The sequence below is a fragment of the Mus pahari genome, chromosome 11 (genome assembly GCF_900095145.1).
Source record: "Mus pahari chromosome 11, PAHARI_EIJ_v1.1, whole genome shotgun sequence".
NCBI lineage: Eukaryota > Metazoa > Chordata > Mammalia > Rodentia > Muridae > Mus > Mus pahari.
Window position 1 is genome coordinate 75,470,895 of NC_034600.1, and position 15,064 is coordinate 75,485,958.

Below are 15,064 nucleotides of genomic sequence, written 5' to 3' on the forward strand. Positions count from 1 at the left end.
CTAAGTGCTCTTAAGCATTGACCTTTTGACATAGCTAAGTTAGATCCTAGGTAGTCAGTCCTTGAGCCGACCCAGGGCATGGATAGCTCACTGCCCTACACAGGAATTTACCACTCTCTAGGAAGAAGGAAGTTTGTGATCTAAAGAGGAACCAGAGTAGATACTTAGAACCATAGATAGCTGAGTTACACCTATACATAAATATTTACAATGGCCTAGGGGAAGGTGGACTATACAATAGACTAGAATACGAACTATGGCAAGGGCACGAAGCCCTTGCCCCTGGCTTCTAAGTTTAAGCTGACTTTAGGTGGAGCTGTTTTTGATCCCAGTTGTTAACATTGTATGTTATCCCAGTTGGTTCCTGCCAGTCCTTCCGTGTTTGCATTCCTCTGTTTTGTGTAACCTCCCTATTTTCTTCTCTATAAATTAGTCTGGTGCTCGATTTGACATTACATTGGGATATTACATGCTCTCTCATGTCGGTCTGTTTGTCATTCATCGAATCCTCGCTCACCTGCAACCGAACCCGAGTTTTGCCTGTAGATCGGGGACCCAAGTGAGGTCCGTCTGTGGCAGAAGATGTTTTTGAAAACTGCACCACCACAGGCCAGGGAGTCTGATTACACAGTAAATCTGAAGAGACAAGCAAACCTGGCATCGAGAATGAAGAGCAAGGGGAAGAGCTGAGGGCAGCCAGACAGCTCAGGTCCTACAGCACAGGACGAACCTTCTGTCACTCGACATAGAAGAGAGAATCCAGAGCAACACTCACACGACTGAAAACTTACCACACGATAAAAAATGACTCCTCACTGAGCCAGCAGAGACTATCTTTCTCACAGGTGACATGGGGAGAGGTTGAGTGTTTACTTCGAACAAATGTCCAATGATACAGGTATTTAAATGTAAACAAAAAATATATAGTAAAAGAAAAAGAGGGTAGATTTCTCTTTAACTTGAGAATAAAGCCTATTTCCCTGGTTACGCTCTGGAACCTAGAGGAGATAAAGGTCATGTCTGCAGGGGGAGGAGGACCCCACTTTCTCATGAGTGTCAGAGTATTGACTCTGTACTCCCATCATGCTCCAGTGAAGGCCACACCCCCAAGAGGACAAGTGCAACACAAATCGGAATTTATGGGTGAAAAGAAGAAGCTACAGATTTGGGTGTGTAAGGACTGGGCGTAGAAAGTAGAGGGTACGTATGAGCGAAGCACATTATACAAAGTCTCAAAAAAACTAATTAAAAATCATAGAAAATTAATTTATTTAATTATCTTTAAACATCTTTTTATTTCACACGCATATTGACAGTTATAATATTGTGATCATATCTTCCCCAACATTGCTCTTTCTTTATGGCTAAATAGAAAACATATAAATAAAGTAAAAATGTTAGTCAATACACTAAGAAAAATACAAAGACCAATGAACTTAATTTGTAGTTCTAATAAAGAAAAGGCCAGCACCAGTAGCCAGCAGTAGGAATATCAGCAGAACATTTGAGGAGAAGTGAGTGCAGATAACTCACCGACAGACAAGATGCTCTGCTTTGCTTATAATCAGACACGTGCCAATTAAAATTGCCCCAAGATTCCATCGGATGGAAATGCATCAGAGGTTAAATGCATATGCTTATAACAACACAGACAGAAAAGCTGTGCTGAGTGCTTGAGAGCCAATCATTGTAGTAAATGTCAACAAGGGGAAAACTCACACAGCACCCTGACTTTCTTAAATGCCTGTTGTTGAGTGCACTCAGAGATGTGACCAACGGAAACTTCTCCAGTTCATGAATAAAGATAAACTGAGTTTAAACATCAGCCCTTTGCAATCTCTAATGAAATCCAAATTGACAAGTACCTTTAGCCCACTTTCAGGGTCTAACCCAATGGGCTACTGACAAAAAAATTGAAAATAAAAATTCCAAGAGCTATTCATTGCAGCATCTTTGGTTTGATGCACAGAGCTTAGAACAACCCAATTGCATAAGAATCAAATTCTCAGTAAGTCATCCGGGAATCATAGTACCACGTGGTACTAAGGCACTACGCAGCTATGCAGAATGATGAGTATATTAGTATTATGAGATGATTTCTGTGATCAAGTACGAAGAGGAAGGAAAGAGAGACTGGCGAGTAGAGTGGACTAAGGAAGAGGGGAGACATGAGGAAGGATATATAGAGAATTCACTTAAATTCTTCTAAACACAAAAATATAAGCATTTGTAAAGTGTCACCTATAGACAGAAATAACTGAATAGAATGGGTAACAAAACTGAAGGAATAGAAAGAGAAGTCATGGGCTGGAGAGATGGCTCAGCGGGTAAGAGCACTGACTGCTCTTCCAAAGGTCCTGAGTTCAAATCCCAGCAACCACATGATGGCTCACAACCACCCGTAATGAGATCTGATGCCCTCTTCTGGTGTGTGTCTGAAAACAGCTACAGTATGTACTTATTTATAATAATAAATAAATCTTTGGGCTGGAGTGAGCAGGGACTGAGCGAGCAGAGCGAGCAGAGGTCCTAAATTCAATTCCCAACAACCACATGAAGGCTCAGAACCATCTGAACAGCTACAGTGTACTCATATACATAAAATAAATAAATAAATCTTTAAAAAAAGAAAAAGAAAAAAAAGAAAGAGAAGCCATGGTCTGTGGAGGTGGTTTAGTCAGTACATTGCTTGCCGCACAGTTGGGATGGGGTGGGGAAGCTGGCTACAACAGTGCTCACTTGTAACACTGGAGAAGCAAAGTCAGGAGGGTCCTTGCAGCCACAAGGTCAACCTGCCTTGTATTATCCCCAAGCTTCAAGTTGGGAGAGAGACCCTATCTCAAAACTTCAAATGGAGAATGATAGACGAAGGCAGCCAACGTTGACCTCTGTCCTCCACACGCATGTGCACACACATGACCATCTACCCACTCATGTATACAGAAAGAAATAGAAGCCGGGCTTACTTAAATCTTTTATTGTAGATTTAACTTTGGGATACAACCTAGAACAAAATTAATTTACAAAAATAATCCTTAGAAATCAAAAGTCGAGTGAACCAAGGGGAACTCAATAGCATCCAGTCAACAGTGGAGCCCCATGGGGTGGGGTGGGGCTCTCCAGGGCTGCCGGGATTCCCATCTGCTTATCTCTAGCAACAAAATCACAGTGGGAAAATAACTGACAGCCTTAAGCCATTTTTAGCCGTTAACTGTTCCTCAAGCGGTCCTGTTCTGAAGACTGTGTGTACACAAATGCACACTCTATGCCATACAGTGGTCCTTTCCCATTTATCTCTAGCTGGACTTTCCATCACATGAGGCCACATCGGTCCAGGGCAGCCTCCTTCCACAACCCCCACACACACAATGTTGAAATGTGTTTGCTGTAGTCAGGGGCAAATGGTCATTCTCTCTCTACCCCAACAAGTCTTAGTGTGTTGGAATTCCGAGCCCTAGGATTCCAAAATGTGACCTTTTTAAAAGACACTAGAAAATTATATTAAAAAGCTTTGTTTTAACTGAGTCTTAAGGCAATGTCTGTTCCCCCGCTGTCCTCCGCTCACTCATTGTTGGCCCTGTCCAGCCATCCTCCCTCCAGACCCAGGGAGGCCATGCTGCAGATGTCCAGGGCTGACCCCGACCCGGCCGGGCACATCTGAGCCCCGATGCCAAGGGGGCTATGGTCCACATGCCCCGGACAGCCTGACAGCACGCCTGGGTTCTGTCTGAGCATGTGCCGTTCGTTTTGCACCTAGTATGCAGGATGTATATTCAGGCTTTTGTGTCCCTGGCAGTGGCGCCCCACGGAGGACGTCACCTCTCACTGACCTCCACGGGGTCTCACATCTTTGCACTGTGCCTGCCTCGACTTCCCCTGACAGATACGCATATTCCCTCCAGATGCCTCAGAGCTACTCCACAGAGTCTGGTCCCGGGACAGGAATGTGGTTGAAGCCAGTGGCTTGAATGCCCTGGGCCCTGTTGCATACCCAGCACTCCCGGATGTACAATGTAACTTGTTTCAGTCAAACAACAGGTTCCTCATGTCTCTGCCTTCTCTACCAGGGTTGTTCCCTCATCCAAACAAATGAACAAGGGACGCCAGCCCGCCTGGCCCCCGTGGCTCCNTCAGTCTCCTTGGGTGCGGCCCGTCTTGTCTTCTGGACTCNGCCTTGCTTTGCTCATGTCCTCTGCTAACTTTTGAGCAGATTTCTTTACTACAGTGCACTGGATTGCTATATTTTTAACCAGAAATAAACTACAGATTAGAGCATGTTCCAGCGACGCTCAGCTTTCTTGTTTCCGTTATCCACGCTGTCCCCTGTCCACCGCCTGTCCCTCCTCTGAGCTAGTTTGGATCAGGGGAGGTGGTGGGGGGGAGGTTCANGATTTCTTTACTACAGTGCACTGGATTGCTATATTTTTAACCAGAAATAAACTACAGATTAGAGCATGTTCCAGCAAAAAAAAAAAAAAAAAAAAAAAAAGCTTTGTTTAAAAGGTATGTATGAACATAAGTGGGTTTCTTGTTTGAACTTGGGTCACATCTCCAAGATTTCCAAATATATATTCACATATATATCTGTGTGTGTGCATGCATATATATGCAAATATTCAAAATCGAAAATAATATCCAACATCTTAGTCCCAAGTACCCAAGATCTACTTTGTGGTAACAGTCAAGGCAGAAAAACACAGCGAGAATCCCTGAGTGTTCCCTTTTCTGACTCATGTTCCTTCTGTCCTAGGGGAAAGTTAGTGCCAGTGACAAATGACCAGCACGGATGGGTTGGGTGGTCTGATTCGTGCTGCAGAACTACTCTGGGACCTGGCAGTAGCTGACCAGACAGCTTTGTGTACTTTTCCACGCCTGATCCGTCTTCCCTTCTCCTGGGGTCCCTTCCTTTAAAGACCCCTTGCACGGGCTCCCTGGCTGCCTATACTCATGGGAACCGAGCTGGCCTGCGAAGTCGGGCTGTTTCATACCCATAGCCACTCCCCAGCCCGGAGGAGTCTACCTAGTCCTGCAGTTACACCACACCTATCTCCAAGGCTCCGGATTGACCTTCTGGATGACAGCTGCCCTTCCTTCAGCAGTTTTTACTCTTACAGGACCCGGACAGGTCGGGGGGCACAAAAAGGGGGAGTCTTAAAGCCTTGCTGGTTTGACCTTCCCTGGTGAAGGGAGCTGGGGAGCTGGCTCAGAGGATAAAGCTCTTGTCTTGCAAGTACAAAGGACAGAGTTCAGTCCCGGATCTCAAATAAAAGCTGTGGGTATTGGTGACAGCAGTGAGCTATCTGCGATGGATCTCTAGGGCTTGCTGCTCACTGGCAGAGACTCTGGGGCAGACTCCAGGCCCATGAAACACCCCCTGCCCAGGCACGAAAAAGAAAAACAGAGGTGGCTGTAACCTAAGGAATGACTACCAAGATTCTCCGTTGGCTTCCACATACAGGAACACCCATATGGATACACAGAGATGTATATAAATAAAAGGCTTCCTAAGACAGAAGATTCATCCGTCTCCCTACAAGACTCCACAAACTTACACAGCATTTCTTCATGAAGAAGTGAGAAAGTTGCCGTCCTGATTTTTGAAGGCGTTTGAGAGCGCGTGTGAGCACTTGGGCTGGTTTTTCTCATGCTTTGACTCTAAGTTTTCACCCTAGTGAAAGAGTCCAGCAAACAGAGAGAAAGGCCATTCCACAACTGCTCTGCCTTTGATCAGGTACAGCCGGTCTGGGCAGTGTGTAAATCGGTACAGTGAACCGTCGTTTTCCCGGCTTGTCTTAGCCCTCAGAGTACCGCGCCTTGCCCAATTCTAGTGCTGAACCTCCACTAGGACATCTCAGAAGCAAGTCTCAGAGGAAACCCCTCAGTACCACTCCAGCCGGCCAGCGTTCCAAGACAGGGTTCTGGTGAGAGGTCTCTGCACATCACAGGTTTCCCTTCCAGAACAGTCATCTGGGATCCCATGTTAAGGAGCTGTAAATAGTTAGATGGGCTTCTATCCACAATGGCTCCCTTCTGGTCTCTCATTTCCCCCCCGGGTTACCCTAAGCTCAGTATCACTTTTAATGAATGCCTGCTACTTCTGTCTTCATTTCTGCCCTGATTTTTGAACCTACATTCCAGTCATGCCTGCCATTTCTTCCATCCGTATTTGTGAAATTATGCTAATTGCCCCACTGTTTTACACAATAGACCAGAAAGTGGGTGGAGAGAAGACTTGACCTTGGTAACAACAGTAAAGAGGAAGGCAATTGGGTATATTCAAAAGATGGGTTGGGGGGGGGGCTGGAGAGATGGCTCAGCGGTTAAGAGCACTGACCGCTCTTCTGAAGATCCTGAGTTCAAATCCCAGCAACCACATGGTAGCTCACAACCATCAGTACAGCTACAGTGTACTCAAATACATAAAATAAATAAATGAATTTAAAAAAAAATGGGTGGGATCTCAATCATCAGATTGGTGGCCATCATGGAATTTTCCTAAGGGATTCAGGGACGGCAGAAGGGTGATCTCACTCACTGTGGGTCAAAAAAAAAAAAAAAAAAAAAAATAGTGTCAGGAGATCTGGGAAATGAGAACTGTTTCCTGTGGAGAGAATAATTTACCAAAAGGTGCAGAGCCAAGTCCACTGATCAGAAATCAGCCAGCAGGATTGTAAGCAGGACACAGAGAGGACAGAAAGGAAAGGTTTGTGCCAGAGAAGCAGGGCCCTGAGCATTCAGGGAGCATTCAGCGTTACTGTAAAGAACTTAGAAGCTGTTAAAAATCTCTTGGACCCAGGAATAATGTGTGAGCCTGCTCAGCTGCCCTAACACAGCGGCACAGGCTGGGAGACTTGTACCACAGTCACTTGCTTTTCACCATCCTGGAAGTGGGGAAGCTTGACTATGAAGGTGTCAGTACGACTGGTTTCTTCTGAAGCCTCTTGTCTTGTTGTCTGGATGACCATCTTCTCCACGTGTTTACGGTCGGTCAGCCTACGCATGCCTGTGCTCTAACTCTTCTATCCAGGTCCTGATGGAACCGGACTCGTGAGCACCTGAGACCTCAACAGCCTTCAGCCCATCTTCAGATAAAGTCGTGATTTGAGGTTCTGGGTTAGAACTTCAAGACTTGTCCTATCCTGCAATGACTTTTATTAGACTGATGACTTAGCCAACTCTGGTCTTCACCAGGTTCAGGACATCTCCGTACGGGATTCCCAGTGGCCTCTGGTCTGCCTCCTTTTTGGTTCTTTTCTCCCTGTTTCCTCTGCCCAGATTGGGGGTAGATTTTAGAGGATTCCTTTGCAGAACCCCGAGATTCGGTACTCTTCCCAGGAAAACATGCTATGTACCCACAAAGCATTCTTTTGGAAGTGCCAGCCGCTGCATACAATGACCTATATCTGCAGCGACAGGGCAGGAAGGGAGGGTCTGCTAACTGAAGACTGTTAACTTTCTTACAAAGCTCCTTCAGGTTTGTTTTGGCTTCAGTTATTGGCCTCCAGGGAAAGAAGAAACAAGCCCAAATCCTTGAGTCACTCTGACTCACTCTTAACATGACCTTGAGTCAACTCTGCTGTTACGAAGACTGAATCTTTAACCCAGGGGCCCTCCAGAATCTACTGTCGTTTGAGCATGCATGCAAGACCTTTATGCATGCTGGCTTGAATGCCTGCTCTTGAATATGTGCATCAGTTTCCTGTGAGAATATGTGTGGTTTCCCCTCTGTAATAAGCCCTTGCTTTCCTAGCTTGAGGGGCATTGCATAAAGAATGGTCTTTCTTCCTGCAAGTCATAAACCCTAGCCCATGCCTACTCCCCAAGCTGTGTTGTTGGCTGTGCCCTTGGATGCAGAAGAACTTGAGCAAGCCAGTGCACTTTCCTGATAGTGAAACCTGCATCTATTCTGCATGGCTGTGTTGAGTCTTCCAGCGAGGCAGGATAGAAAGGAAAAACAACGGATGAGAAAAAGCAAAAAGCTCCCTCATCCTGGGTTCTAGCTTGAGTTTTCTACTGGCTGCCGAGACAAGAAACTCCACACAACTGATAGAATCCAAGCTGCCTGCACAGACAGCATGATTATTTTCCTAAAGACATCTCAAGCAAGCACATGTTAAATTAGCAAATTTGTTTGGATGTCGGATATTCCCAATAAGTCCATATGTTAATGACATGGTCCTCAGAATGGCTCTACTAAGACTAATGTAGCTTTGAGGGAGGTAGACCTAGTAAACGGTACTTGATTCATTACAGGCTCAACATAGATGAGAAGATCTCTCTCACACATTCACACACACACACACACACACACACACACACACACACACACATTCCTTCTCTCTTTTCTTGATGTCTTGACACATGTCCATCTACTCTGATACTCATTTCTGCTTTAAGGCACTACATTCACCAGACTCCTCAAGCCCATTGGCCCTCAGACGTTGGTTTTAGCCTATAGGAAGATGAGCCAAAATAAATCTCTCTTTACTTCATTAAAAACAAAACAAAACAACTGTGTCTACTAACGGCCAGAATGTTTGCAGCCTTGTGTTTGACTGTGTTAATAATCCGTCTTCCAATTCCATTTTCAAAGGGAAATTCTTTAAGAGGGAAGGAGTGAGTCCAGGGCTGGGGAGACAGCCCAGTCAGTAGAATGCTGACAACAGTGGGTGTGGTTGTGCATGCTTGCAATCCCAGAGCTGGGAGGGGCAGAGGGAAGTGATTGCTGGGGCCCCACCCACTCACCCTAGCCAACCTGTTGAGCTCTTTGTCAGTGAGAGATCTTACCTTACAAAGCAAAGAAAAGGTATCTGAGGAAGAGCGCACTACATTGGCCTCTAGCCTCCACAGACATAGACACACACGCACCTGTATATTCATATATATATATATATATATATATATATATATATATACAAAAAATGAGAGAAGATTAATAAGCAAACAGCTCACATTTTCCTTTTAGTTCATTTCAAAACTTTACTTATTCTTTAACCTTGTAAATTACATCCTTGGAAAAAATATAATTTAAAGCACAGGCACAGTGGAATATGACAGTTTCATCTTCTCTCTGTATTACTCTTACTCTCTATATTCATGTGTTTGTGTGCATTCCTGTGTGTGTGTGTGTATGTGTGTGTGTGTGTGTGTATGTGTGTGTATGTGTGTGTGTGTGTGTGTTCTAAATAGCACTGCATGGTGGTGCATGGTGCTGCGTGGTGGTGCATGGTGCTGCGTGGTGGTGCATGGTGCTGCGTGGTGGTGCATGGTGCTGCGTGGTGGTGCATGGTGGTGCATGGTAGTGCATGGTGGTGCATAGTGGTGCATGGAACTGTGTGAATAGGGCCTAAAACACATTGTTGTGTTTGTGGTCAAAGCACAAAAAAGTAAGAAATACTCTATGATTTGCTGCTGAGGAGCTTCCTTTAGTGCATTTCTGAGATGGAGATGGAGAGAGCATCCTTGGGTTTGTCTGAGATGTGTCAGGAACACTTCTACAGAAGTTAAAAAGAATCTCTTTTATATTTTGTGCCACACAAAAGAGATGGTTGCTATTTGCAGCAAAGCCCCTCAGAGGTATAGTGTATTTTAAAGCTTTACAACCATCTATTTGAGACCAAAATATGTGATCGGAAAAAATAGAACTTCTGAAACAGGTTGCTCTTAATACACATATTCTTTACTATATAATTACAACCAGTCAATGATGTTTATGGTGTGCTACATATCAGACAACCCAGGAACAGCAGTAGGTAGAAAACTGGTCACCTCCCTGTGAGGTCAACCCCATCTGTGTCCTTGTTTCCTGTAATAGACTTCTGATTGACCAAATAAGAAACGCCGTTGTCCCGACTGTCCATAGATGGAAGGCATGGGCTCAGCAGGAAAACCTAAGGGAATGCTATTTAACTATGAAATCCACAAACATCTAGGTAGCATTCAGACCTACTTGCTTTTAGTAGTCAGTAATAAAATGCCATTGCATGCCCAGACAGACAAGGAATTGCAGCTAAGAGAAGGAATGTAACCATGGCCTGGGCTGACCCCTAAGAAGATCCTGCTTGGGAAAAAAAAAAATGCTTCTTGCTTAATGGAGACAGGCAAATGACACTTGGCACTATTGGTGTGTCTTTATTGAGTTATTTGGTTGTTGTTGTTGTTGTTTACTTTTTATTGGTCCTTTGTGAGTTTCACGTCATGCACCCCAATCCCACTCATCTCCCCCTCCCCTTGTGCCCACCCTCCACCCTTGCAATGCCCCCCACAGAGAAAAAAAGAAATCTTATTATGGGAGCTGCCCCATACTGTGACCCTGTTGTCCACACTTCTGTGCTTGTAAATGTTCTTAGAATGACTTATTGGTCTGGTTCCGAGGCCTTTGGCTTCTGCTACTCTATCTATACTGGAACCTCACTGGGATTGGAATTCCTCTCTGGGGCCAGACCACTCCTTACCCCCACACACACTCATACACACACACACACACACACACACACACACACACACCTACCTATCCCAAGCAAGGTTTTTCTAGTCTCTAGCTTGCTCCCCATCCTGGGCACCTGCCTGGCACTAGGCTGGTGGTCATCTCAGGCTCATTTCTTTCAAGGAATGTTAGGGCACTAGTCATTCAGATGTCTGAATGTCAGAACACTGAGCATAGACATAGTCTCTCTCTCCTCTCTGCCACCCACTGAGCACATGTGACACAGCAGCCACACCTGCACAGCCTCTAGGGGCAGAGAGCGATTTATGCTTTAGCACAGTATTTGAGCACCTGATTTGCACAAAGCCTCTCCTCAGGAATTCAAAACACCCCCTGCCCCATGTCTGGATGTTCTATGAGTCCAAGCAGTGTGGCGCGCAGAGCTTGACCTCAGCAGTCAACACTGTTTGCATCCCATCAGCTGTCCCCTCACTGACACCGCGGTGTCTACCACCCTAAGTAAGCACTTGGTACATTTTTCCGCCTCTATCCAGACTCATGTGCCTCTTCCTGCAGCTCATTTCAGTGGCCAGTAGTCATCTTTGGTTCCCTGCCGAGGAGAATACACACACAGTACCCACAGAAGAGCCATCTGTATCCCAATAAGAAGAGGATATAGAAATAAACTTGAGCTGCCCTGACTGAGTCCAAGGCACTTGGGAAAATCTCTCTCAAGGATGTTGAGTTGCAACAAAGCTCTCAACTGAAAGAAAATAAGAGATGCTTTATTCTGGAGATCAAATGTGACTATGCCCCAGGAACAACAATTTAGGTTCTCTCCCCCCTGCCCCATCCCTCCATCTTTCTCTCCCTCCCCACCTCCTTCCAAGACTTACTTTCCCCTAAGACAGAGCAAGAGGTTGATTCGCAGATAGATATACCTCTCCTTGGGTATTTATCTCTTTTGCTCAGAGAAATCAGATATTGAACGGTGCTAATGTCTCATCAACACAGAAGGATCCATAATACAGAGACTGCACCAACATCTTTACCCTTGTCTGGGCAGAAGGGGCTCTCTGGATACATTTGAGTTATGATCCTGGTTAAAGAGGTACTCACATTAGAGATGATTAAAAACTAGCACAGATTAAAAAAACTTTCTTCTGATCCTTGAGAGGCATCGTAAATTTAACAGAACACTTACGGATTTGATTTCCAATCCAGTTGTGACTGTTCTCTGGCTATGGGGCCAATTACTTCCCCTCTTTGAGGCTTCCTCTCAAGAGTCAGTGGGAATTTAAGTGGCCTTCCTTTGTGGGTCCCTGTAAGGTTTACAGTGAGTATTACCTGTAAAGATTATGGAGGCCAACTTTTTATCCAGCGCTCACCATCTAGGGTTTGAAATGTGGAGCACTAATAGCCACAGGAAGGATGTTACCACCTGGACATTGAAGTCTTGGCTTCAAGGTACTTGCAGCGTTTGCTTATTTCCATGGAGTAAATACTCCCTCGTACACAGGTTCGAGATACCAGTTTGAGGTCACTGACTCTGGCCAGCAGCTCTTGTGAACAGCACCAGAACAAACAGGTACCCAGGAGCAGCATGGCACACGTTAAAAGATGGATGTCCAAAACCAACAGGAAACAGGGATGCGACACCATTTCATTTGCCAGCTGCTGCTTTCTTATTCTGTTAGCCCTGTTTATCCAGTAAACCAAAACAGTTGGGGAATCTTTAGGAGGGAACCTTCCCTCTGACTCCTGGCACGGTGTACCGCTAACAAATATAGCAAAATTTCCTTGCAGAAATTGGCAAAATGACAAAGAGTATTGAATGCAGTCTGGGAGACAGCCACTCTCGGGAGGTTTGTTTGCATTGTTCTGGTTTCGTTTATTGTAACGTTGAACAGTTTAAAATCATACCAAGTGTAAAGAGGGTGCGAAGGAAATCATACTAGAAATGCAGCTTGTTCTAGAAGACACCAAAATGGAGAGGCTCTCCGAGGCACAGGTGAGGCAGTTCTGCAGATTGATGGTCACCTGGGCCCCCTGGGAATGGGCAACTTGTGTGGACAAAAGCAATGCCCCCTGCCTAAGAAATTGGCTGAGGCCTGCAAGCAGCAGACTTGCTCTGTTATCTTGCAAAATGCTCACGAAACAACTTCTCTTCATGCCTCCGCTTCCACGGGATTGTTAGACGCTCGGGCTATTAGGTTTTCTGGATGCAAACCTGAGACGGCTCACAACATAAACAGAAAGAGATTGGGGAGGGGGGAGCTCTGTTACAGTCCATTTAAAAATCTGCACACTGGAATAGAGGAATTGAAAACACACTGTATTTATCCAAAAGCAATGGAGCCTCGGACAATAAGATTGTATTCTTGAGGGAGACAAAACCCTCAATGCTAATATAGACTACACAACCAGTTATCTCTCTATATCATCAACAAAGTTCCCCAGCCAAATGAACCGAATGTACTGTGGACAGAGGAGATCCTTTACAGAAACTCAGTCAGGTCACAGACAAAGGAAAAGATGGAAAACCAGAGTGGCTCACCCTTCACTGACCTCCAAACACAAGGCAAGGGCCCAGAGAAGAGTATGTTGAGACAAAACAAAGCTCTTGAAAGAAACGAAGAGACAGAGCTGAAATGTGACTGACTAGGCCCCAGGAGCATCAGTTTACGTAATCCCAAATGGCTCCCACTTGGAAAGTGTTCCATGAAGTTTTCACAGTAACAAAACAAAGTAAGTTGTAAATCAAGGCACGTGCTTAAATTGATGGTGTTGTGTTTTATAAAAAAGAAAAAGAAGCCAGGGATGTGTTTGGTGGAGGCACAGTATGGGGGGGGAGGGAGTGGGGGGAGAAGGGGGTGCCTCTGCGGGGCCCATGCTGAGGCATCCCTTCCTCCTGAGGGACCAGCCACAGCATAGAGTTTAGGGCCTGGAAAGGGAAGTTGAGGGGGTAGTACAGTCAGAGAAAGGCAGAGTGTGTGTGTGTGTGTGTGTGTGTGTGTGTGAGAGAGAGAGAGAGAGAGAGAGAGAGAGAGAGAGGAGTAGAGGCCAACAATGAGCACATGGAGAGAAAGGGGGGAGGGGAGAAAGAGGGGAAGAGTAAGAGAATGAGGAGGGGCAAGCAGCCTCCTTTATAGTGAGTCAGACACACCAGGCTGTTGCCAGGTAACTGTGGGGCGGAGCCTGGAAGAAATGCCAACAGATGGCAACATCAGAGGAGGGTTCCTTGAAGTGAGGGGATCTCAGCTACCATTCTTAACCCTTCTGTCATTTGTTAAGTTAATACGCTCCAAAAATGTTATCTATTTATTTGGATGTTACGTCTGACACAGGGGTGAGCAAGATGCGGTTCTTAGGTGGCGGGTAAGGAGGTAATATAGCCCAAGAGAAATTGTAATTAGGCTCCAGTTTATCTAATATCGTAGTTCCTAATATGTGTTTAATACGTGTTAAAAAAAAATTAAGGAGCTAAAGCGGACATGCTAAGGGGGTCATTTCATAGATGTGCCCAGAATCATCTGTGGCTCAAGGGGGAACACTTGCAGGAAGCACAATATAAGATCATGCAAAAGGGCGACAATATTAGATAAATTGGTGTCTTAGTTACTTTTCTACCGCTGTGACAAACACCACGAATAAAAGAAACGTTGAGAAATAAGGATTTATTTTATCTCTCACTTAGGGGAATGAGGGCAGTAACTCAAGGCAGGGGCCTGGAAACACAAACTGAAGGCCCAGTAATGAAGGAACGCAGACGCCTGGCTTGCTCCTCATGTCTTACTCAGTTCTCGTTTTAACAGCACCCAAGACCAACACTCAGGGGTGGCACGGCCCACCCACATTAATTATGAATTTAGAAAAATACATCACAGTCTTGCCTGCAGGCCAGTCTCGTGGGCATTTCCTCAATTGAGGTTTCTTCTTTCTAAATAACTTCAGTTTGTGTCGAGTTGACCCAAAAATACAGTTTTCAACAATGTTTACATAAAAACAATAACAAAAAAAGTAGCGTGTTAAAATTTCCACCTCCATGTTGGCTCAGTAGCGTCTAAAAGACTCTGGATGATTCTGTTCCATGCTAGTGCTGTCCTCCTGAGCCTCAGGAAAACAAGCACCCTGCATAGAGTCCCCCCTTCCTCCCGGGACTCAAGGCTCCTATCCCACACAGAATAGCCTTTCGGGTGTGATGACACTCACTCTCTGTGTCCCCCAGCTCGGCTATGGCCTTGCAGGGCTGGCACTTCCTTTTTCCTAGAGTGTTGACCCATTGGGGTTTGATGCCTACAATCCTGTGAGCCACAGTCAAGGTCCTAGGGGTATAAACTGATAAGCCGCCTAAAAAACTGTTACACCCTGGCTTCTGTGCAGGATGTCCCAGGTTCCTGCTCCTGATCTTATATCTAACCATAAATAAATGACTCAGTTTGACAGTTAGCCTTGTTAGCATTTTGTCTAGGTTCTGCCCCACAATTACCTGGCAACAGCCAGGTGTGCCTGACTCACTAGAAAAGGGGCTGCTTGCCCCTCCTCTCTCTCTTGCCTTCTTGCTCCTGTTCTGTTCACTGGCTCCTTATGCTCTCTCTCCCTATTCCCCTCCTCCCTCTCTCCACATGCTCATGGCCA

The 15,064-nt window shown here is 45.4% G+C and overlaps 1 non-coding gene across 1 annotated transcript; it reads right to left on the minus strand.

Moving 5' to 3' along the window:
* Window positions 1-10,610: 10,610 nt before the first annotated feature.
* On the minus strand, window positions 10,611-10,743 carry LOC115065055. The gene has a single exon (XR_003844853.1). It is a non-coding gene; the product is annotated as a small nucleolar RNA SNORA17 (small nucleolar RNA).
* Window positions 10,744-15,064: the final 4,321 nt, after the last annotated feature.